This window comes from Salmo salar, chromosome ssa22, assembly GCF_905237065.1.
Source record: "Salmo salar chromosome ssa22, Ssal_v3.1, whole genome shotgun sequence".
Classification (NCBI taxonomy): Eukaryota; Metazoa; Chordata; class Actinopteri; order Salmoniformes; family Salmonidae; genus Salmo; species Salmo salar.
The window spans coordinates 7381106-7405381 of record NC_059463.1 but is presented as its reverse complement, the minus strand read 5'-3'; the positions used below and the strand labels follow the sequence as shown (position 1 = coordinate 7405381).

The 24276-nt window shown below is 41.4% G+C and overlaps 1 protein-coding gene across 1 annotated transcript in view; it reads left to right on the top strand.

Moving 5' to 3' along the window:
* arhgef3 (Rho guanine nucleotide exchange factor (GEF) 3) overlaps positions 1–24276 on the top strand; it is a 131811-nt gene that overhangs the window by 5721 nt on the left and 101814 nt on the right. The window lies entirely within an intron of this gene.

Sequence of the window (24276 nt, the reverse complement as noted above, 5' to 3'; positions counted from 1 at the left end):
TACCAATTGGGGAGAAAAAAAGAGGTACAAATAAAGACAAATAAAACATAAATTAAAAAAAGTAATTGACCCATTGTCAAATGCACTGTTAAAGATGCACTATGCAGAAATCGCTCCGGGACTTTTTGGTTGCAAATTTTTTTGTTTCAGTTTGTGACAAAACAACCACGTATAGTGTATAGAATCATTGTACCATCTAAACCACTGTGAAATATATTGTCCGTAACCAAAAATATTGTATTTTCAGCTGTTTGAAGCTGGTTACAAAACTGAAAGTAAAAAATGCAAAAATGAAGCTTAAGAACAAGAAGCATAGCATTAACGCACATAGGACAGATCTACTGCTTCTTAGACTTGCTTTCAATGCGAATGACAGATCTATCTATATTTTTTTATTTGAACTGTTTGTGAACCTTTTTCCCATCAGACTCCACATTTTTATTGCAGAGTTGGTGAGGTGGTCGGTTTTCAATTGGCTTACACTTATCACGTGGTTTGTGCAGGCTGAAATATGGTGAGTTGGGATGCTATTGGAAACTTCAACATTTGTAACAAGCATTCATTGTTATACCCCTGTAGTTTCAGACTGCAATTACCACCAGTTACATGTTATTACAGTGTAACTATAAATTGTTACAATTAATTACAATACTTGTTACAGTGTAACACCTAAGTTTAATTCATGAGGGTCCTTTTGCCAGAACTTTATCAGTAGTTCACTATGGTTGTAAGAGTTGGCTTAATCTCAGCAACCAGAAACAAATCACAGAATGTTAAGGCAGTGAGGAAAGACTATAGTTGGCTAAACATACAGTACCAGTCAAAAGTTTGGACACACCTACTCATTCAAGGGTTTTTCTTTATTTGGACTATTTTCTACATTGTAGAATAATAGTGAAGACATCAAAACTATGAAATAACACATTTGGAATCATGCAGTAACCAAAAAAGTGTTACATCAAAATATATTTTAGATTTTAGAATTTTCAAAGTAGCCACCCTTTCTTTGCCTTGATGACAGCTTTACACACTCTTGGCTTTCTCTTAACCAGTCTTATGAGGAATGCTTTTCCAACAGTCTTGAAGGAGTTCCCACATATGCTGAGCACTTGTTGACTGCTTTTTCTTCACTCTGTGGTCCAACTCATCCCAAACCATCTCAATTTGGTTGAGGTCGGGTGATTGTGGAGGCCAGGTCATCTGATGCAACACATCATCACTCTCCTTCTTAGTCAAATAGCCCTTACACAACCTGGAGGTGTGTTTTGGGTCATTGTCCTGTTGAAAAACAAATGATAGTCCCACTAAGCACAAACCAGATGGGATGGCGTATCGCTGCAGAATGCTGTGGTAGCCATGCTGCTTAAGTGTAGCTTGAATTCTAAATAAATCACAGACAGTGTCACCAGCAAAGCACCCCCACACCATCACACCTCCTTCTCCATGCTTCATGGTGAGAACCACACATGCAAAGATCATCCTTTCATCTACTCTGCGTCTCACAAGACACGGCGGTTGGAACCAAAAATCTCAAATTGGGACTCATCAGATCAAAAGGACAGATTTCTACCGGTCTAATGGACATTGCTCGTGTTTCTTGGCCCAAGCAAGTCTCTTCTTATTATTGGTGTTCTTTAGTAGTGGTTTCTTTGCAGCAGAGGTAACTCTGGGTCTTCCTTTCCTGTGGCGGTCCTCATGAGAGCCAGTTTCATCATAGCACTTGATTTTTGCGACTGCACTTGAAGAAACTTTCAAAGTTCTTGAAACTTTCCAGATTGACTGACTTTCATGTCTTAAAGTAATGATGGACTGTCATTTCTCTTTGCTTATTTGAGCTGTTCTTGCCATAATATGGACTTACCAAATAGGGCTATCTTCCGTGTACCACTCCCTACCTTGTCACAGCACAACTGATTGGCGCAAACACATTAAGAAGGAAAGAAATTCCACAAATTCACTTTTAACAAGGCACACCTGTTAATTGAAATGCATTCCAGGTGACTACCTCATGAAGCTGGTTGAGAGAATGCCAAGAGTGCGCAAAGCTGTCATCAAGGCAAAGGGTGGGTACTTTGAATAATCTCATTTGTTGAAGACTTTTTTGGTTACTACATGATTCCATATTTGTTATTTCATAGTTTTGATGTCTTCACTATTATTCTACAATGTAGAAAATAGTAAAATAACTAAATAACCCTTGAATGAGTAGGTGTGTCCAAGCTTTTGACTGGTACTGTATGCGTATACAACAGACCTGAGATTAGGGCAGGCTATAGCCATGCCAGTTTTTGCTGTAGTTGTCTGCCAACACGTGTGTGTGTGTGTGTCTTTGTGCTGGAAGTGTTTGGATGTCAGTTTCCCTCGCTGCAGAACGGAAAGTGTGTGTTGTTGGAAAGTGTGAGAGCAGCACCCTCGGGTCTGGGCTGAAAGGCCTGCTGACACACACACGCATGCATACACCCACTCATGCTCATGCTTACTCAAACACTCACAACATCCAACAGGCTCTACCCACACACACCCACACACATATGCACACTGAGGACTGAAAATGTATATTTTTAAGATACACATTCAGTCAAATTCAGCCATTCAATTCAATTGTATTATTTTACAAAGCCCTTCTATAATTTCTGCTCCTAATCTGACCATGATATTATTGAACCCAGACTGTGAGCGTTGCAGCTATAGGGCTGAGACTGCAGCTATAGGGTCAAGACTGCATCTAATGACTTTAGCAGGTGTAGACAAATAGCCATAGAGCATGATCCTAAAATAAGACGTCTTCTCCCCTGCAGCTCATTTGAAGCCTATGGTCCCAGACACTGGATAGCCCTGTATTGCCGGGGCCGTGGACTGGCCTCTATCCCATAATATGTCATATTCTGCTGCTGTGAAGAGAGACTTTCTCAGACTGAAACCTGAGAGCTAGGCCAACGCTTTGATATGGAGCTGAGGGGCGAGAGGGGAGGGAATGAGGGATAAAGGGATGGGAGAGAGGGGGAGTGTGGAGAGGGAGGGGTGAGGTGAATCTGTGGCATTCTGTCAGATCATAACATACTGCAGACAGGAGCTCTGGCTAACTCTCCTCCTCTCTCTCCCTCTATCAATTCAAGTACATTCAAAGGGGCGTTATTGGCACGGGAGACGTTGTCAAAGCACGTGCAATAAACAATAAACAAAAGTGAAGACACAAAACATGAACAAAAAAATATTTGAATTTAACAGTAAACATTGCCCCTCGAAAACGTTTTAAAAATATAGACATTTCAAGTGATATATTATCAGCTACGTACAGTGTTTTAGCAATGTACAAATAGTTGTAGTACAAATAGTAGGGGAAGTTAAATAAACATACATATTGGTGGTATTTACAATGTTGTTTGTGCTCCACTGGTTGCCCAAGACAACATTTTTCAGTGCCTTTGAAAGGGTTAGGTGCCAGGCTCACCGGTTTGTGTCAAGATCTGCCATGCTGCTGGTTTTTTTGTTTCCTGTGTGTATAAAGAATGGTCCACAACCCAAAGGACATCCAACTCAACATTAGGCCTTCCCTGTAGCTCAGTTGGTAGAGCATGGTGTTTGCAACGCCAGGGTTGTGGGTTCGATTCCCACGGGGGGCCAGCACAGAAAAAAAAAATGAAATTGTATGAAATGTATGCATTCACTACTGTAAGTTGCTCTGGATAAGAGCGTCTGCCAAATGACTAAAATGTAAAATGTAAATGTGTTCCTAATGTTTCGTACAGAATCCATGTCTCAATTTTCTTAAGGCTTAAAAAAATCCTTCTTTAAAAACTCTTACATCTAGATGTTCTGCTAGCGGAACACCGCTCCAATATCCAATGATAGGGCGTGGCGCGAATTACAAATTCCTCAAAAATCCAAAAACTTCAATTTTTCAAACATATGACTATTTTACACCATTTTAAAGACAAGACTCTCCTTTATCTAACCACATTGTCCGATTTCAAAAAGGCTTTACAACGAAAGTAAAACATTAGATTATGTCAGGAGAGTACCCAGCCAGAAATAATCACACACCCATTTTTCAAGCTAACATATAATGTCACAAAAACCAAAACCACAGCTAAATGCAGCACTAACCTTTGATGATCTTCATCAGATGACACTCCTAGGACATTATGTTATACAATACATGCATGTTTTGTTCAATCAAGGTCATATTTATATAAAAAAACAGCTTTTTACATTAGTATGTGACGTTCAGAACTAGCATACCCACCAAATTTACTAAATTACTCACGATAAACGTTCACAAAAAACGTAACAATTATTTTAAGAATTATAGATACAGAACTCCTTTATGCAATCGCGGTATCAGATTTTAAAATAGCTTTTAAAATAGCTATTTTGACACCCACCAAGTTTGGCACTCACCAAACTCAGATTTACTATAAGAAAAATTGGATTACCTTTGCTGTTCTTCGTCAGAATGCACTCCCAGGACTTCTAGTTTACACCCAATGTTGTTTTGGTTCCAAATAATCCATAGTTATATCCAAATAGCGGCGTTTTGTTCTTGCCTTCAAGACACTATCCGAAGGGTGACGCATCGGCGCGTATCGTGACAAAAAAATGCTAAATATTCCATTACCGTATTTCGAAGCATGTCAAACGCTGTTTAAAATAGCGATAATATTCCGACCGGGAGACGTCGTTTTCGTTCAAAGACTGAAAATGTAAAATGGACTCTTCATGTGCACGCGCGCACCCGTTTCATTGTTCTCAGATCGACCACTTTCCAAATGCGCTACTGTTTTTCAGCGAGGGACTGCAGAGTCATCATTCCCCGTTCTGGCGCCTTCTGAGAGCCTATGGGAGCCTTAGAAAATGTCACGTTACAGCAGAGATCCTCTATTTTCCATAAAGAGGCTATAGAAGGCCAAGAAATGGTCAGAGAGGGCACTTCCTGTATGCAATCTTCTCAGGTTTTGGCCTGCCATATGAGTTCTGTTATACTCACAGACACCATTCAAACAGTTTTAGAAACTTTAGGGTGTTTTCTATCCAAATCAAACAATTATATGCATATTCTAGTTTCTGGGCAGGAGTAATAACCAGATTAAATCGGGTACGTTTTTTTATCCGGCCGTGAAAATACTGCCCCCTATCCTAAACAGGTTAACCTATCTCCTCCCCTTCATCTACACTGATTGAAGTGGATTTAAGAAGTGACATCAATAAGGGATCATAGCTTTTACCTGGTCAGTCATGGAAAGAGCAGGTGTTTACTTATTTCACTCACCTCGACATCATCGCGTTCAACGTGTAGTGACGTGTACGAATCCATATCACCAACCAACATAGTGAAAAGTAAAAACCTCTTCCACAGTGAAAAGTTCTGGCCTTCGGCATGATCATTTTTGTGTAATGAAGTGATAAATATATATATATATATCAAATGACAGCATACCCTATTTTCTGGTGGATGACAACAGGTTGTAAGCAAGTTCATTTTGCAATATTGACACAGATATTATTGTTAGAAAAACAAGGCCGTTAACAACTGCTATACTAATCGACAACCGCTATGGGTTTTATTAATCAGTTGTTTATGATCTGATGAGGTGTGGAGTTGGAGTTATATTGTGTACCTCACGAGGTGTATCGCGTGTTCCCAGGAGTTGCAATGCTGAAGAATGTTGGGTGGGGTTAGGAGGGCACACATTGCTAAGGAAGCAGCTGTAAGGGCGAGTGTGTGTGCGTGAGCTGACTTTCCTTTCCTGTCCCAGGTACAGTGAGCGAGATCAGGAAACGGAGCACTGTGAATCTCTCGCATTGCCCCTCCCTTCTCTTGCTCCCTTCTCTCTCTCGCTCTCTCAATTCAATTCAAAGGGGTTTTATTAGCAAGGGAAACATTAGAATCAAAATCAAATTTATGGGTCACATACAAATATTTAGCAGATGTTATTGCGGGTGTAGCGAAATGCTTGTGTTCCTATCTCCAACAGTGCAGTAGAATATAACTATACACACAAATCTAAAAGTAAAATAATTGAATTAAAAAATATATAAATATTAGGATGATCAATGTCGGCGTGGCAAAATACAGTAGAATAGAATACAGTATATACATATGAGATGAGCAGTATGTAAACATTATTAAAGTGACTAGTGTTCCATTATTAAAGTGGACAGTGATTCCATGTCTGTGTATACAGGGCAGCAGCCTCTAAGGTGGAGGGTTGAGTAGCCGGATGGTAGCCGGTTAGTGATGGCTATTTAACAATCTGATGGCCTTGAGATAGAAGCCGTTTGATGCACCTGTACTGACCTCGCCTTCTGGATGATAGCGGGGTGAACAGGCCGTGTGCTCAGGTGGTTGATGTCCTTGATGATATTTTTGGCATTCCTGTGATATCGGGTGCTGTAGGTGTCCTGGAGGGCAGGCAGTGTGCCCCCGGTGATGCGTTGGGCAGACCGTACCACCCTCTGGAGAGCCCTGCGGTTGCGGGCGGTGCAGATGCCGTACCAGGCGGTGATACAGCCCGACAGGATGCTCTCAATTGTGCATCTGTAAAAGTTTCTGAGGGTCTTAGGGGCCAAGCTGAATTTCTTCAGCCTCCTGTGGTTGAAGATGCGCTGTTGCGCCTTCTACACCACACTGTCTGTGTGGGTGGACCAATACAAAATGTCAGTGATGTGTATGTCAAGGAACCTGAAACTTTCCACCACATCGGTCCCGTCGATGTGGATAGTGGCGTGCTCCCTCTGCTGTTTCCTAAAGTCCACGATCAGCTCCTTCGTTTTGTTGAGGGAGAGGTTATTTTCCTGTCACCACTCCGCCAGTGCCCTCACCTCCTCCCTGTAGGTTGTCTCGTCATTGTTGGTAATCAGGCCTACTACTGTTGTGTCATCTGCAAACTTCATGATTGAGTTGGAGGCGTGTGTGGCCACACAGCCATGGGAGAACAGGGAGTACAGGAGGGGGCTCAGCACGCACCCTTGTGGGGCCCCTGTGTTGAGGGTCAGCGAAGTGGAGGTGTTTTTCCCTTCACCACCTGGGGGCAGCCCGTCAGGAAGTCCAGGACCCAGTTGCACAGGGCAGGGTTCAGACCTTTGACCCCGAGCTTAATGATGAGCTTGGAAGGTACTATGGTGTTGAAGGCTGAGCTGTAGTCAATGAACAGCATTCTGACGTAGGTATTCCTCTTGTCCAGATGAGATAGGGCAGTGTGATGGTGATTGCATCGTCTGAGGATCTATTGGGGTGGTATGCAAATTGAAGTGGTCTAGGGTGTCAGGTAAGGTAGAGTTGATATGATCCTTAACTAGCCTCTCAAAGCACTTTATGATGACAGAAGTAAGTGCTATGGGGTGATAGTCATTTAGTTGTGTTATTTTTGCTTTCTTGGGTACAGTAACAATGGTGGACATCTTGAAGAAAGTGGGGACAGCAGACTGGAATAGGGAGAGATTGAATATGTCCGTAAACACTCCAGCCAGCAGGTCTGTGCATGCTCCCAGGACGCAGCTGGTGATGCCGTCTGGGCCGGCAGCCTTGCGAGGGTTAACAGGCTTAAATGTCGTACTCACGTTGGCCACGGAGAACGAGAAGCCGCAGTCCTTGGGGGCGAGCTGCGTCAGTGGCAATGTGTTATCCTCAAAGCGGGCAAAGAAGGTTTTTAGCTTGTCTGGGAGCAAGACATCAGTGTCCACGACATGTTGGTTTTCACTTTGTAATCCGTGATTGTCTGTAGACCCTGCCACATACGTCTCGTGTCTTAGCCGTTGAATTGCGACTCCACTTTGTCTCTGTACTGACGTTTTGCCTGTTTGATTGCCTTATGGAGGGAATAACTACACTGTTTGTATTAGACCGTATTCCCACTCACCTTGCTATGGTTAATTGCGGTGGTTCGCGCTTTCAGTTTTGCGCAAATGCTGCCATCGATCCATGGTTTCTGGTTTGGGTAGGTTTTAATTGTCACATTGGGAACAACATCCCATATACACTTCCTGATGAACTCAGTTACCGTATCCATGTAAGCGTCAATGATATTCTCAGAGGCTACCCGGAACATATCCCATTCCGTATGATCAAAACAATCTTGAAGCATGGATTTCGATTGGTCAAACCAGCGTTGAATAGACCATAGCATGTGTACTTCCTGTTTGAGTTTCTGCTTATAGGAAGAGAGGAGAAAAATGGAGTTGTGATCTGATTTGCCAAAGGCAGGGCGTGGGAGGGCATTATAGGCATTTGTCAATGTGTTGATAGAACTTCGGCAGCGTTTTCCTCAAATTTGCTTTGTTAAAATCCCCAGCTGTAATAAACGCGGCTTCAGGATATGTTGTTTACAGTTTGTAAAAGGTCCAATGTAGTTCCTTGAGGGCCGTCGTGGTATCGGCTTGAAGGGGAATATACACTGCTGTCACTATAACCGAAGAGAATTCTCTTGGGAGGTAATACAGTCGGCATTTGATTGTGAGGTATTCTAGGTCGGGTGAACAAAAGGACTTTCTGTATGTTATCACAATCACATCATGAGTAGTTAATCATGAAGCATACACCCCCGCCTTTCTTCTTCCCGGAGAGTTCTTTGTTCCTGTCTGCACGATGAACTGAGGACAGTATATGGGGACAGTATATCCTGAGAGGCCATGATTCTATGAAACAGAGTATGTTACGGTCCCTGATGTCTCTCTGGAATAAGATCCTCGCCCTGAGCTCATCTACTTTATTGTCCACAGACTGAACATTAGCGAGTAATATACTCGGAAGTGGTGGATGGTGTGCTCACTTCCTGAGTTGGACTAGAAGTCCACTCTGAATACCTCTTCTCCGCCGGCGGCGACTTGGAGCAGCCTCTGGGATAAGTTAAATTACCCTGGGGGGTATGATCAAAGGATCCAATTCGTGAAAGCCATATTCCTGGTCGTAATGCTGGTGAGTTACCGCTGCTCTGATATCCAAAAGATATTTCTGGCTGTATGTAATAACACAATAAACATTCTGGGCTAATAATGTAAGAAATAGCACACAAAAAAACAAAATACTGCAAAGTTGCAAAGTTAGTTGCAGCTAGAAGCAGAGCTGCGATGTCTGCCTGCGCCATCTTACTCTGTTTACATCTTACATATGTTTACATTGCCAAAGAAAGTGAAATAAACAATAAACAAAAGTGTGAACAAACAAAAAACTACATCAACAAAATATAAAATAATGTACAGTTAACATTGCACTCAAAGGTTTCAAAAGGATAAAGACGTTTCAAATGTTATTCACAAATTATGTATTATTTACATTTTTAAATAGTATGGGCAACCGAGAAAAACAAATTGATACAATTTAAGGCCAAGTGGCAAACAATAATGGAGGCACTAGGAATGGGGATGTGATTATGCGGGTCTGGGCAGATGAGATGTTGTCATTGTTTGTGTGCGTCAGTAAGTTGTTTTTCGTATGTATAAGTTGAAATTACCTTTGTCCTGAATATTGTATTCAGGACATAAAGGTCGTTTCAACTTATACATACGAACAACAACTTACTCTTATGTGTGGGGTTAATCCAACACAACACATCACTAAGTACCATTCTTCATATTTTCAAGCATGGTGGTGGCTGCATCATGTTATGGGTATGCTTGTCATCGGCAAGTACTGGGGAGCTTTTTAGGATAAAGAGAAACGGAATAGAGCTAAGCACAGGAAAAATCCTAGAGGAAAACCTGGTTCAATCTGCCTTCCGACATACACTGGGAGCAAATTCACCTTTCAGCAGGTCAATAACCTAATGTAAAACACAAGGCCAAATATACACTGGAGTTCCTTGCCAAGATGACATTGAATGTTACTGAGTGGCCTAGTTACAGTTTTGACTTAAATCAGCTTTAAAACCAATGGAAAGACCTGAAAATGGCTGTCTAGCAATGATCAACAAACAATTTGACAGAGCTTGAAGGATTTTGAAAAGAATAATGGGAAAATATTGTACGATCTAGGTTTACAAACTCTTAGAGATTTACCCAGAAAGACTCACAGCTGTAATTGCTGCCAAAGGTGATTCTAACATGTATTGATTCAGGGGTGTGAATGCTTATGTAAATTAGTTTTTTCTGCATTTGATTTTCAATACATTTTCTCAAATTGAAAAAAAAAAATGTTTTCACGTTGTCATTATGGAGTATTGTGTGTAGAATGGGCTCGTGGTAATGACTGGAGCGGAATAGGTGGAATGGTATCAAATACATCAAACACATGGTTTCCAGGTGTTTGATGCCATTCCATAGGAAAAAGTCCTTAGAAGACAGGAATCTTGGGAGACACTGTGGCCCCATCCAGGGGCTAACCAGACAGAATATAACCCCACCCACTTTGCCAAAGCACACCCCCACACAACTTAAAGGATATCAACAGACCACTTACTTACTACCCTGAGACAAGGCCGAGTATAGCCCAGGAAGAAGTATAGTATGTTTTCCTAGATTGGCTTTTGAAACCTAACAGTCACTTGTGGCCTGTGAGTTTTGTTTTAAAGTTTATCTTTATTTAATTAGGCAAGTCAGTTAAGAACAAATTCTTATTTTCAATAACTGCCTTGTTCAGGGGCAGAAGAACAGATTTGTACCCTGTCAGCTCAGGGATTCAAACTTGCAACCTTTTGGTTACTAGCCCAACACTCTAACCACTAGGCTAACCCTGCCACCCCAAAGTGAAGGGTCATCTTCCCTCATATGCTGTTACTGGGCCAGGAATTGTTACAAGTCAGGTCCCCTGGTTAGAAAAAAAAAACTCTGTTGATCAGGAAAAGTCCTGGCCCTACTCTGTCATAACTGCATAACCATTCAGTGTAGACTAAAAATGCATTAGTTGATGTTGTGCACCTTCTTAACCACTAGATGGCCCCAGAAGTTTGTTTTACTGAGAGGGGATTAACTGCAGAATGGAGGAACATGAGTGAAGTTGTGGCATTTTGTCTGCCCTTTCTAAACAGATGGAAACGGTCACCATATTCTCATCAGGCCTGTTCTAGCCATCCATTTTCAAGATGCATTGTACTGTCATCATTTTATCTAAAAGTATTTTTAAACATCCTTATCTTGCATTCTGAAGTGCTGTTTTGGCAAATGTTCATATTCTGCATGATATTTGTTCATTTTTAGTTATGGAGCTTTCCATTACTTTGCTTTTAATGTATTACATAAAACATGCAAGGGGAATAGGGGAGTGCAGTAGTGTGTATGGAAGAATGGAAGCAGAACTGCCCTGAGAGTTCTGACTGTTGAGTGGACATGGGCTCATTAGACCCCAGTCCATTTATGGTCATTTCCTGCTCAAGGGCTAGGTGTAAAATAACAAAGGTTAAAGGCAAACTCCACCCAAAAACAATCTTTTAGTATTTGTTTCATTAGCCCAATGTTGACATAGTCCCAGAATGTTTTGCTTGTCATTAATCATGTTTTCATATGTAACTTTCAAAGTACAGAAATCATCCCCGTATGATGCGTTTTGAATCATATGATGCTGCGTGTTTTCTACAGATGGAGGACAGGAGAGAGGCTTTGGTTGTGGAGTCATCTGACTGAAAGACAGGTTGATACTGAATTTGGAACTCAGCATAAAAATGAACTTTTTATTGTCTATTGTTATTATTGAATCTAATGGTACTATCAATGGGGGGGTGTAAGGGACACAATACAGGAAGGTATAACGACTGACGTCATTTGGGAAGGTAGCCCCAGCACCACCAGACAAACTGTTGCTATGTACAGTATCTGTATTAGCTGCGAATGACAACTACAGATGAGAGGTGTAATATTTGCGCATTGTTATGTTAGCAGAACACTGCTTCTACCGTTTTATGTTACGGTTGGTTTATTCTATGTGGAAATGATACACTTGAAAGTTATCAAAACACTGTTTAGAATATCTACACAAGTTCAGCAATTGCATTCTTCTCGTATTACTCTGTAGGCTACTCAGTAAGAGAAGTGTGCCATCCTCCTGCATCTCACATCTGCCTGTAGTTATTGAACTCTGCCTGCTGGACCCATGAGGCGAACTCTGTCATATCCAGGATGGAATGTCATGCACTCATGTCCATAACCTGTAATACATTGCATAGATGAAAGGGACTTCATCACCCACTGGAGACATGAAGACAGAACCTCAGCCAGAGAGCTGTGCATGTCAGTATGTTAGACAGAACCTCAGCCAGAGAGCTGTGCATGTCAGTGTGTTAGACAGAACCTCACTAACTAGCTAGTGAGCATAGACTAACAATGGTACCTGCTCCCATAAGAGGAGATCTGCAATTGATACTAATCTATTAGCCCTATAATATATTCTGAAATTTCATCTGATGGTTCTTTGAATCAGTACACCACACACACGATTTCTAGCCAGTGACAGCCACCCAGCTAGAATTGACTCGCCCCTACCAAAATGTAAAAAACTACCTAGCTAGCATTAGCATGAAGCAATAGATTTGTGCTACCTAAGAGGCGGTCAGTAATTTATACTAGCTTTAATCTCTTATCCCTATAATGAATATAATCCCTATAATTTTATTCTGACGTTCCATGGGCTATTTGAATCAGTAACATTCCACCACACAAACGGATCTCTAGCCAGCTGACAGTCAGTTAGACGTGCACCCCATACTGGATTGTCAAAAGCCACGCTCCCTCGTTTTCTGGTTGAGCACACACACAGCATTGCTACCTCATTCATAATATATCTACTGACATGTCCAGGGTTTCTTTTATATTCCAGTATTGAGTGAGTGTCCCGGTCAGGAAAGTTAAAATCCCAAATTTTATCCATTACCTTTGTTGGTGGTGTATGTACAGTGCCTTGCAAAAGTATTCATCCCCCTTGGCGTTTTTCCTATGTTGTTGCATTACAACCTGTAATTTAATTGGATTTTTATTTGGATTTCATATAATGGAAATACAGAAAATAGTCCAAATTGGTGAAGTGAAATGAAAAAAATCGAAGTGTCACATGATCTTAGTATATATACACACCTGTTCTGAAAGGCCCCAGAGTCTGCAACACCACTAAGCAAGGGGCACCACCAAGCAAGCGGCACCATGAAGACCAAGGAGCTCTCCAAACAGGTCAGGGACAAAGTTGTGGAGAAGTACAGATCAGGGTTGGGTTATAAAAAAATATCTGAAACGTTGATCATCCCACAAGAGCACCATTAAATCCATTATTAAAAAATTGAAAGAATATGGCACCACAACAAACCTGCCAAGAGAGGGCCGCCCACCAAAACTCACGGACCAGGCAAGGAGGGCATTAACCAGAGAGGCAGCAAAGAGACCAAAGATAACCCTGAAGGAGCTACACAGCTCCACAACAGAGATTGGAGTGTCTGTCTATAGGACCACTTTAAGCCGTACACTTCACAGAGCTGGGCTTTATGGAAGAGTGACCAGAAAAAAAACATTGCTTCAACAAAAGCCATGTGGTACACTCCCCAAACTTATGGAAGAAGGTACTCTGGTCAGATGAGACTAAAATTGAGTTTTTTGGCATCAAGGAAAACGCTATGTCTGGCGCAAACCCAACACCTCTCATCACCCCGAGAACACCATGTGGGGATGTTTTTCATCGGAAGGGACTGGGAAACTGATCAGAATTGAAGGAATGATGGATGGCGCTAAATACAGGGAAATTCTTGAGGGAAACCTGTTTCAGTCTTCCAGAGATTTGAGACTGGGACGGAGGTTCACCTTCCAGCAGGATAATGACCCTAAGCATACTGCTAAAGCAACACTCAAGTGGTTTAAGAGGAAACATTTGAATGTCTTGGAATGGCCTAGTCAAAGCCCAGACCTCAATCCAATTTAGAAACTGTGGTATGACTTAAAGATTGCTGTACACCAGCGGAACCCAACCAACTTGAAGGAGCTGGAGCAGTTTTGACTTGAAGAATGGGCAAAAGTCCTAATGGCTAGATGTGCCAAGCTTATAGAGACATACATCAAGAGACTTGCAGCGCTAATTGCTGCAAAAGGTGGCTCTACAAAGTATTGACTTTTGGGGGGGGAATAGTTACACACGCTCAAGTTATCCATTTTTTGTCTTGTTTGTTTCACAATAAAAACATATTTTGCATCTTCAAGGTGGTAGGCATGTTGTGTAAATCAAATGATACAAACCTCCAAAAAAATCTATTTTAATTCCAGGTTGTAAGGCAACAAAATTGTGCGTGTCAGTGTGCTAGACAGACAGAACCTCACCCAGAGCTGTGCATGCCAGTGTGTTAGAAGACAAATCCTTAGATATGGGCAAATAAACCATTAAACTAGAAATGCCATTCTAGTTCTGTTTAGATAGCTGAAGTTGTACTCTACACACAACTGATTTGTATTTTGGACGATATGGGTCCCATTATGTCTTGCGAAAACCAAACACTGCATTCCATAGTAAGAACCTCATACCAACGGTCAATGGTTTTGGGATGCTTTGCTGCCTCAGGATCTGGACGACATGCTTTGATAGAAGGAATCATGAATTCTGCTCTGTATCAGAGAATTCTGCAGGAGAATGTCAGGCCATCCTTCTGTGAGCTGTAGCTGAAGTGCAGCTGGGTCATGCAGCAAGATAATGACCCAAAACACACAATCAAGGCTACATGAAAATGGTTAAAAGGCAACAAATTTGAAGTTTTGGAAGGCTCTAGTCAAAGTCCAGAACTAATCCCAATTGAGATGTTGTGGCAGGACTTGAAACGAGCAGTTCATACTTCAAAACTCACAAATGTCGTTGAGTAAAAGCAGTTCTGCATGCAAGAGTGGGCCAAAATTCATCCACAGCGATGTGAGAGACTGATCAACAACTACCGGAAGCATTTGGTTGCAGTCATTGCAGGTAAAGGTAGCACAACCAGTTATTCAGTGTAAGGGGGAAATTACTTTTTCACACAGGGGAATTGGGTGTTGCATAACTTTGTTAATTAAATAAATAAAATAACTATACTTCTATTTTCTTATTTGTAAACTCAGGTTATCTTTATCTAATATTAGGTTTTTGTTGAAGATCTGATAACATTTAGTATCAAAAATATATTTTTTCATGGCACTGTATGTAAATAAGATTTTTCTGTATTTAATTTTCAATAAATTAGCTAAAATTCTAAAAACATGTTTTTACTTTGTTATTTAGGGGTGTTGTGTGTAGATGAGTGAGTAAAAAAATAAATGTAATACATTTTCAATTCAGGCTGTAACCCGACAAAATGTGGAATAAGTCAAGTGGTATGAATACTTTCTGAAGGCACTGTATGTAAAGAAGCACGGACTCTTCTATGAACCAACAACACATGGAATGGTCAGATATACACTCTTGCGGAGGGATTGGGTTCTTCCAAGAACCGTTTTGATCAGAATAACCCTTTCTGGAGACAAGGGTTCTTTGTAAGTCAAAGGTTTCTACTTAGAACCTTTAACATCCTAATAACTGTTTTTAGAAGAAAGGGTTCTTTGATGATTCTTTGGAAGGGAAGAAGGATTGTTTGGAAGGCAAGAAGGGTTATACATAGAACCATATATAATATTTCCCAGCATGCTCTATTACAGGGAGATTTTCAGAATTTTTTGTTTTACTGACAAACCTGTGTTTTTGATTTGTTGATACATTTTATACTACACAAAGGTAACATAGCATATTCTAAACTAATCCAATCTGTTAGTAATTGGATTTATTGCAACCATTACTGAGATGGTTGTTCCAGTTTAGATGACTGGGGTAGTCTTAATAGTCAGTCATTCTGAATGCAGGTTTTTGGGTAATTAACAATTCCACTTGTTGGATAGCCTAACTCTGGATTCCGATAGGAATTACACATCACTTTGCAAGGCAGCATGATGTAACTTGCAGGTGTGATGTGGCCTGTAAACTAGGAGATTCCCAACACCACTGTGTTAGGATATACAGTTGAAGTTGGAAGTTTACATACACTTACATTGGAGTCATTAAAACTCGTTTTTCAACCACTCCACAAATTTATTGTTAACAAACTCTAGTTTTGGCAAGTCGGTTAGGATATCTACCTTGTGAATGACACAAGTCATTTTTCCAACAATTGTTTACAGAGATTATTTCAATTATAATTCACTGTATCACAATTCCAGTGGGTCAGAAGTTTACATACACAAAGTTGACTGTGCCTTTTAACAGCTTGGAAAATTCCAGAAAATTGTGTCATGGCTTTAGAAGTTTCTGATAGGCTAATTGACGTAATTTAAGTCGATTGAAGGTGTACCTGTGGATGTATTTCAAGGCCTACCTTCAAACCCAGTTCCTCTTTGCTTGACATCATGGGAAAATCAAAAGAAATCAGCCAAGACCTCAGAAAATAAATTGTAGACCTCCACAAGTCTGGTTCATCCTTGGGAGCAATTTCCAAATGCCTGAAGGTACCACGTTCATCTGTATAAACAATCGTACGCAAGTATAAACACCATGGGACCACGCAGCAGTCATACCGCTCAGGAAGGAGACGCGTTCTGTCTCCTAGAGATGAACGTACTGTGGTGTGAAAAGTGCAAATCAATCCCAGAACAACAGCAAAGGACCTTGTGAAGATGCTGGAGGAAACAGGTACAAAAGTATCTATGTCCACAGTTAAACGAGTCCTATATTGACATACTGTAAGGGCGCCCAGCAAGGAAGAAGCCACTGTGCCAAAACCTACAGTATGCAACTGCACATGGGGACAAAGATTGTACTTTTTGGAGAAATGTCCTCTGGTCTGATGAAACAAAAATAGAACTGTTTGGCCATAATGACCATCGTTATGTTTGGAGGAAAAAGGGGGAGTCTTGCAAGCCGAAGAACACCATCCCAACCGTGAAGCACGGGGGTGGCAGCATCATGTTGTGGGGGTGCTTTGTTGCAGGAGGGACAGGTGCACTTCACAAAATAGATGGCATCATGAGGAAGGGAAATGATGTGGATATATTGAAGCAACATCTCAACACATCAGTCAGGAAGTTAAAGCTTGGTTGCAAATGGGTTTGACCCCAAGCATACTTCCAAAGTTGTGGCAAAATGGCTTAAGGACAACAAAGTCAAGGTATTGGAGCGGCCATCACAAAGCTCTGGCCTCAAGCCCATAGAAAATTTGTGAGCAGAACTGAAAAAGTGTGTGCGAGCAAGGAGGCCTACAAACCTGAGTCAGTTACACCAGCTCTGTCAGGAGGAATGGCCCAAAATTCACCCAACTTATTGTGGAAGGCTACCTGAAACGTTTGACCCAAGTTAAACAATTTAAAGGCAATGCTACCAAATACTAATTGAGTGTATGTAAACTTCTGAACCCCTAGGAATGTGATGAAAGAAATAAAAGCTGAAATAAATAATTCTCTCTACTATTATTCTGACATTTACATTTTACATTTTAGTCATTTAGCAGACGCTCTTATCCAGAGCGACTTACAGTAGTGAATGCATACATTTCATTTCATGCATTTGTTTTTTGTACTGGCCCCCCGTGGGAATCGAACCCACAACCCTGGCGTTGCACACACCATGCTGGCGTTGCAAACACCATGCTCTACCAACTGAGCCACATTCTTAAAATAAAGCGGTGATCCTAACTGACCTAAGACAGGGAATTTTTACTAGGTTTAAATGTCAGGAATTGTGAAAAACTAAGTTTAAAATGTATTTGGCTAAGGTGTATGTAAACTTCTGACTTCAACTGTAACTAGGCCCTCAAAGAAGGGCCTTATTGTCACGTTCGTTGTAGGAAGGAGACCAAAGCGCAGTGTGGGTATCGTTCCACATCTTTTATTTCAATGTGAAACTTTGAAAGACAAACAATAAACGATAAACAAAACACAAACCATGACGACAGAGGTGTAACATGCACTAACTCAAAATAATCTCCCACAAACACAGGTGGGAAAAACAACTATTTAAAAATGATCCCCAATTAGAGACAACGATGACCAGCTGCCTCTAATTGGGAATCATACAAAAACCCCAACATAGAAAAAATAAACTAGAATACAACGTAGAAAAAATAAACTAGATTTTTAAAAAAACAGTCACACCCTGACCTACTCTACCATAGAAAATAAGAGCACTCTATGGTCAGGACGTGACACTTATGGTATACACTACCGGTCCAAAGTTTTAGAATGTCTACTCATTCAAGGGTTTTCCTTTATTTTTACTATTTTCTACATTGTAGAATAATAGTGAAGACATCAAAACTATGAAATAACAAATATGGAATCATGGCGGAAGCAAAAAAGTGTTACACAAATCAAAATATATTTTATATTTGAGATTCTTCAAATAGCCACCCTTTGCCTTGATGACAGCTTTGCACACTCTTGGCATTCTCTCAACCTGCTTCATGAGGTAGTCATCTGGAATGCATTTCAATTAACAGGTATGTCTTCTTAAAAGTTAATTTGTGGAATTTTTTTCCTTCTTAATGCATTTCAGCCAATCAGTTGTGTTGTGACAAGGTAGGTGTGGTATACAGAAGATAGCCCTATTTGGTAAAAGACCAAGTCCATATTATGGCCAGAACAGGACAGTCCATCATTACTTTAAGACATGAAGGTCAGTCAATTCTGAAAATGTCAAGAACTTTGAATGTTTCTTCAAGTGCAGTCGCAAAAACCATCAAGCGCTTTGATGAAACTGGCTCTCATGAGGACCGCCACAGGAATGGAATACCTAGAGTTACCTCTGCTGCAGAGGATAAGTTCATTAGAGTTACCAGCCTGAGAAATTGCAGCCCAAATAAATGCTTCACAGAGTTCAAGTAGAAGACACATTTCAACATCAACTGTTCAGAGTTGACTGCATGAATCAGGCCTTCATGGTCAAATTGCTGCAAAGAAACCACTACTAAAGGACACCAATAAGAATAAGAGACTTGCTTGGGCCAAGAAACACGAGCAATGTCCATTAGACCGGTGGAAATGTGTTCTTTGGTCTGGAGTCCAAATTGGAGATTTTTTGTTTCAACCTCTGTGTCTTTGTGAGACGCGGTGTGGATGAACGGATGATCTCCGCATGTGTATTTCCCACCGTAAAGCATGGAGGAGGTGGTGTTATGGTGTGGTGGTGCGTGATTTATTTAGAATTCAAGGCACACTTAAGCAGCATGGCTACCACAGCATTATGCAGCGATACGCCATCCCATCTGGTTTGGGTTTAGTGGGACTATGATTTGTTTTTCAACAGGACAATGACCCAACACAACTCCAGGCTGTGTAAGGGCTATTTTACCAAGAAGGAGAGTGATGGAGTGCTGCATCAGATGACCTGGCCTCCACAATCCCCCGACCTCAACGAAATTGAGATGGTTTGGGATGAGCCGGATCGCAGAGTGAAGGAAAAGCAGCCAACAAGTGCTCAGCATATGTGGGAACTCCTTCAAGACTGTTGGAAAAGCATTCCAGGTCAAGCTGGTTGAGAGAATGTCAAGAGTGTACAAAGCTGTCATCAAGGCAAAGGGTGGCTATTTGAAAAATCTCAAATATAAAATATATTTTAACACTTTTTTGGTTATAACATGATTCCATATGTGTTACTTCATAGTTTTGATGTCTTCACTATTATTCTACTATGTAGAAAATAGTAAGAATAAAGAAAAACCCTTGAATGAGTAGATGTTCTAAAACCTTTGACCGGTAGTGTATGTTATGTATTGTCATAAATCATTCAATTTTAAAGTCTAATAAGGCTGGTGGGTTCTACCCGTTCATAGAGGGTTCTCGGAAGAAACCTCCAAAAATAAAAGGGTTCTTGGTAGAACCCTTCATAGACGGTTCTAGGAAGAACCTTCAGATGATAAAATTGTTCTAGGTAGAACCCTTCATAGAGGGTTCTAGGTAAAACCCTCTGCAAAGGGTTCTACACAGCACTTAAAAGGGTGGTTCCCCTATGGGGACAAACCGAAGAACCTTGTATGGTTCTACTTAGCACCTTTTTTTCTAGAGTGTACTGCTCTGTGCAATGATGATGAAAAACAGAGCTAGATGAAGTTAGGCAACAGACTGACATGCAAGGAATCGCACAGGATCAATCTTTTATCCAGGGAGTTAGAAGGAGTATCTAGGAAAATAATATTAGCATTATAAAATTATGTTATACACTAAGATCATATTAATATACACTTACATCACATTATGATTTCATATTTATCTCATAATTAAGTTAACCCTAGGAAAATAAAGCACAAATCTAATCAGCTATACTGACTAGAATATTATTACTGTCAAACAGTGGGTTAATGTTCTTCCTGAGTGACCTAAACTAACTTATATTTGTGTAAGGTGTGCAGTAACGAATGGTTGACCCAGGTTGTCAGTAGGTGATTTTAGTGGAGAGTTTCGCAGGGTGTCAATAGCTCCTGGTCAGAGTTTGGGGAAGAAGCTAAGGTAAAGCTTTTAGTTGAGATACAGGAGTGTTTTCTTCCTGCAGGGGGTGAGGGAGAGAGAGAGAAAGTGTGAATGAGAGAGGTAGATAGAGAGAGAAGAGGAATGTTGGTATGTGGATGATGATTGATGCTTGGTGTTCTCAGACAGAGAACAGTAGTCTACTCTACTAGCCTTGTCCTCAGAGCATGCGCAGACCAGCTGGCTGGTGTGTTCACGGACATATTCAATCGCTCCCTATCCCAGTCTGTTGTCCCCACATGCTTCAAGATGGCTACCATTGTTCCTGTACCCAAGAAGGCAAAGATAACTGAGCTAAATGACTACTGCCCCGTAACACTCACTTCTGTCATCAAGAAGTGCATTGAGAGACTAGTCAAGGATCATATCACCTCCACTTTACCAGCCACCCTAGACCCACTTCAGTTTGCATACCGCCCCAACAGGTCCACAGACGACGCAATCGCCATCACAAAAGGAATACCTATGTAAGGATGCTGTTCATTGACTACAGCTCAGCATTCAACACCATAGTACCCTCCAAGCTCATCATCAAGCTGGAGGCCCTGGGTCTCAACCCCGCCCTGTGCAATTGGGTCCTGGACTTTCTGACGGGCTGCCCCCAGGTGGTGAAGGTAGGAAACAACATCTCCACTTCGCTGACCCTCAACACTGGGGCCCCAAAAGGGTGCGTGCTCAGCCCCCTTCCTGTACTCCCTTTTCACCCATGACTGCGTGGCCATGCACGCCTCCAACGCAATCATCAAGTTTGCAGACGACACAACAGTAGTGGGCTTGATTACCAGCAACGAAGAGACAGCCTACAGGGAGAAGGTAAGGGGACTCGTAGTGGGGTGTCAGGAAAACAACCTCACTCAACGTCAACAAAACAAAGGAGATGATCGTGGACTTCAGGAAACAGCAGAGGGAGAACCCCTCTATCCACATTGAAGGGACAGTAGTGGAGAAGGTGGAAAGTTTTAAGTTCCTCGGCGTACACATCACAGAAACTGAAATGGTCCACCAACACAGACAGTATGGTGAAGAAGGCGCAGCAGCGCCTCTTCAACCTCAGGAGGCTGAAGAAATTTGACTTGTCACCCAAAACCCTGACAAACGTTTACAGATGCAAAATCGAGAGTATCCTGTCTGCAACTGCATCGCCCTCAACTGCAAGGCTCTCCAGAGGGTGGTGCGGTCTGCACAACACTTCACTTGGGGCAAACTACCTGCCCTCCATGACACCTACAGCACCCGATGTCATAGGAAGGCCAAAAAGATCATCAAGGACAACAACCACCCGAGCCACTGCCTCTTTACACCGCTACTATCCAGAAGGCGAGGTCAGTACAGGTGCATCAAAGCTGGGACCGAGAGACTGAAAAACAGCTTCTATCTCAAGGCCATCAGACTGCTAAACAGCCATCACTAACTCAGAGAGGCTGCTGCCTACATTGAGTCCCAGTCACTGGACACTTTTAATAAATGGATCACTAGTCACTTTATACAATGCCACTCTAAATAATGCCACTTTCATAATGTTTACATATCTTACATTACTCATATAACATGTATAAACTCTATTCTATACCATCTATTGCACCTTGCCTATGCCACTTGGCCATCCATATACTTATATGTACATATTCTCATTCACCCCTTTAGATGTGTGTGTATTAGGTAGTTGTTGGGGAATTGTTAGATTACTTGTTAGATATTACTGCACTGTCAGAACCAGAAGCACAAGCATTTCGCTACACTCACAATAACATCTGCTAACCATGTGTATGTGACCAATAAAATTTAATTTGCTTCGATATTTTACTGACATGTGCTTAGCTTGTTGACTTAGGCCTGAAGTCTTTTATCTAACTCTGACTTTACGGTGGAGCCAAGACCTATGGTTGTTGAACTCGGTTATTGTATTTGTGTGCTAGTGACTACTGACTGAACTTATTTCCTATTGTGTGACCCTGACTGTTATTTATTTCAGCTCGTAGCTACTTACTGGCTGGCCACCTTTTGGACTAAGGTCTGAACCCAGAACAAAATCTCCCGTGCGCTGGCCAGTTAACATTTATGTTACAGTGTGTCACAGGAGACTAACCTGGGAGTAGAGGTTGGAATCGTGTCTGCTCTTCAGACCATCCAAGGCACACACTCCACTCATCTCTCCCCCCCAGACATCAAGGCCTTAATGTAACCTCACTGTAGCAGCTGCAGCTGTTTAAACAAAACCATGCTATCTGTCTCTGTCATTCCTACAGTCTGTGACTCAAGCCTGGCTTTCCAGTTTTGAACTCTTTAGCACACTTTAAACACACCATCACATAAATACATGGCTCTGATCGTCACCATCGTCAGGTCTTTGAAGGGTCCTGAATCATCAATGAACCATGTATCATGGCCATCTTCGGACTCTTCAGACAATGCTGCTTCTGTCCATTAGCTCCGACACTCTTAGAAAAAAAGGGTTCCAAAAGGGTTCTTTGGCTGTCCCCGTAGGATAACTCTTTTTGGTTCCAGGTCAAACCCTTTTTGGTTCCAGGTAGAACCCTTTTGTGTTCCATGTAGGACCTTTTTTTTTCTAAGAGTGTACCATAAAGGCACTGGCGTACCACACACCCCTGAACCCCAAACTCTCTGGAGATCTCACCCCCATAGAATTAGGAATTCAAATACTACATAGAAGGGACATGAACCTTCTTATGATGGAATAAAGTTCAGCCATTTTGGTTTGGGAGTTGGTCGACCATGGTTTGCCGGTGCTTTGATAAGATATTGTGTAAAATAATGAATTTGAAGATTTTATCTGCACTCTAAGCTTATGTTTGTTAGCTAGTTAGACAGCCAATTGTAGAGGAATGATTCCATACATTTTTCTAATTAACTGCCAATACATCAACATTCCATTTAAACAATGCAGTCAATCCACAGCCATACACTGGTTGAAATCAGTAGCTGATAGGACTTAGACAAGCTGTAAATGCAACAAGTACTGATATTGCATCATATAATAGCACGCTTAGCTTTCCAGGAAAACAACAATTGAGACATTTATGGTCTGTTTACATATACAGTGTATTTTAGAGGCTATTTATTCAGAAAATCTATATAAAACCTGTAAACACTGCTCTTGCCATTTTTGTATTTTTTTTTTCACCTTTATTTTACCAGGTAGGCTAGCTGAGAACGAGTGCAGAATGCTGTCGTAGCCATGCTGGTTAAATGTGCCTTGAATTCTAAATAAATCACAGACAGTGTCACCAGCAAAGCACCCCTACACCATCACACCTCCTCCTCCATGCTTCACGGTGGGAACCACACATGCAGAGATAATCCGCTCACAAAGACACAGAGGTTGGAACAAAACATCTCAAATTTGGACTCATCAGACCAAAGGACAGATTTGCACCAGTCCAATGTCCATTGCTCATGTTTCTTGGCCCAAGCAAGTCTCTTCTTCTAATTGGTGTCCTTTAGTAGTGGTTTCTTTGCAGCAATTTGAGGCCTGATTCACTCAGTCTGCTCTGAACAGTTGATGTTGAGATGTGTGTGTTACTTGAACTCTGTGAAGCATTTATTTGGGCTGCAATTTCTGAGGCTGGTAACTCTAATGAACTTATCCTCTGCAGCAGAGGTAACTCTGGGTCTTCCTTTCCTGTGGCGGTCCTCATGAGAGCCAATTTCATCATAGCGCTAGATGGTTTTTGCGACTGCACATGAAGAAACATTCGAAGTTCTTGACATTTTCAGAATTGACTGACCTTCATGTCTTAAAGTAATGATGGACTGTTCTTTCTCTTTGCTTATTTGAACTGTTCTTGCCATAATATGGACTTGGTCTTTTACCAAATAGGGCTATCTTCTGTATACCACCCCTACAATGTC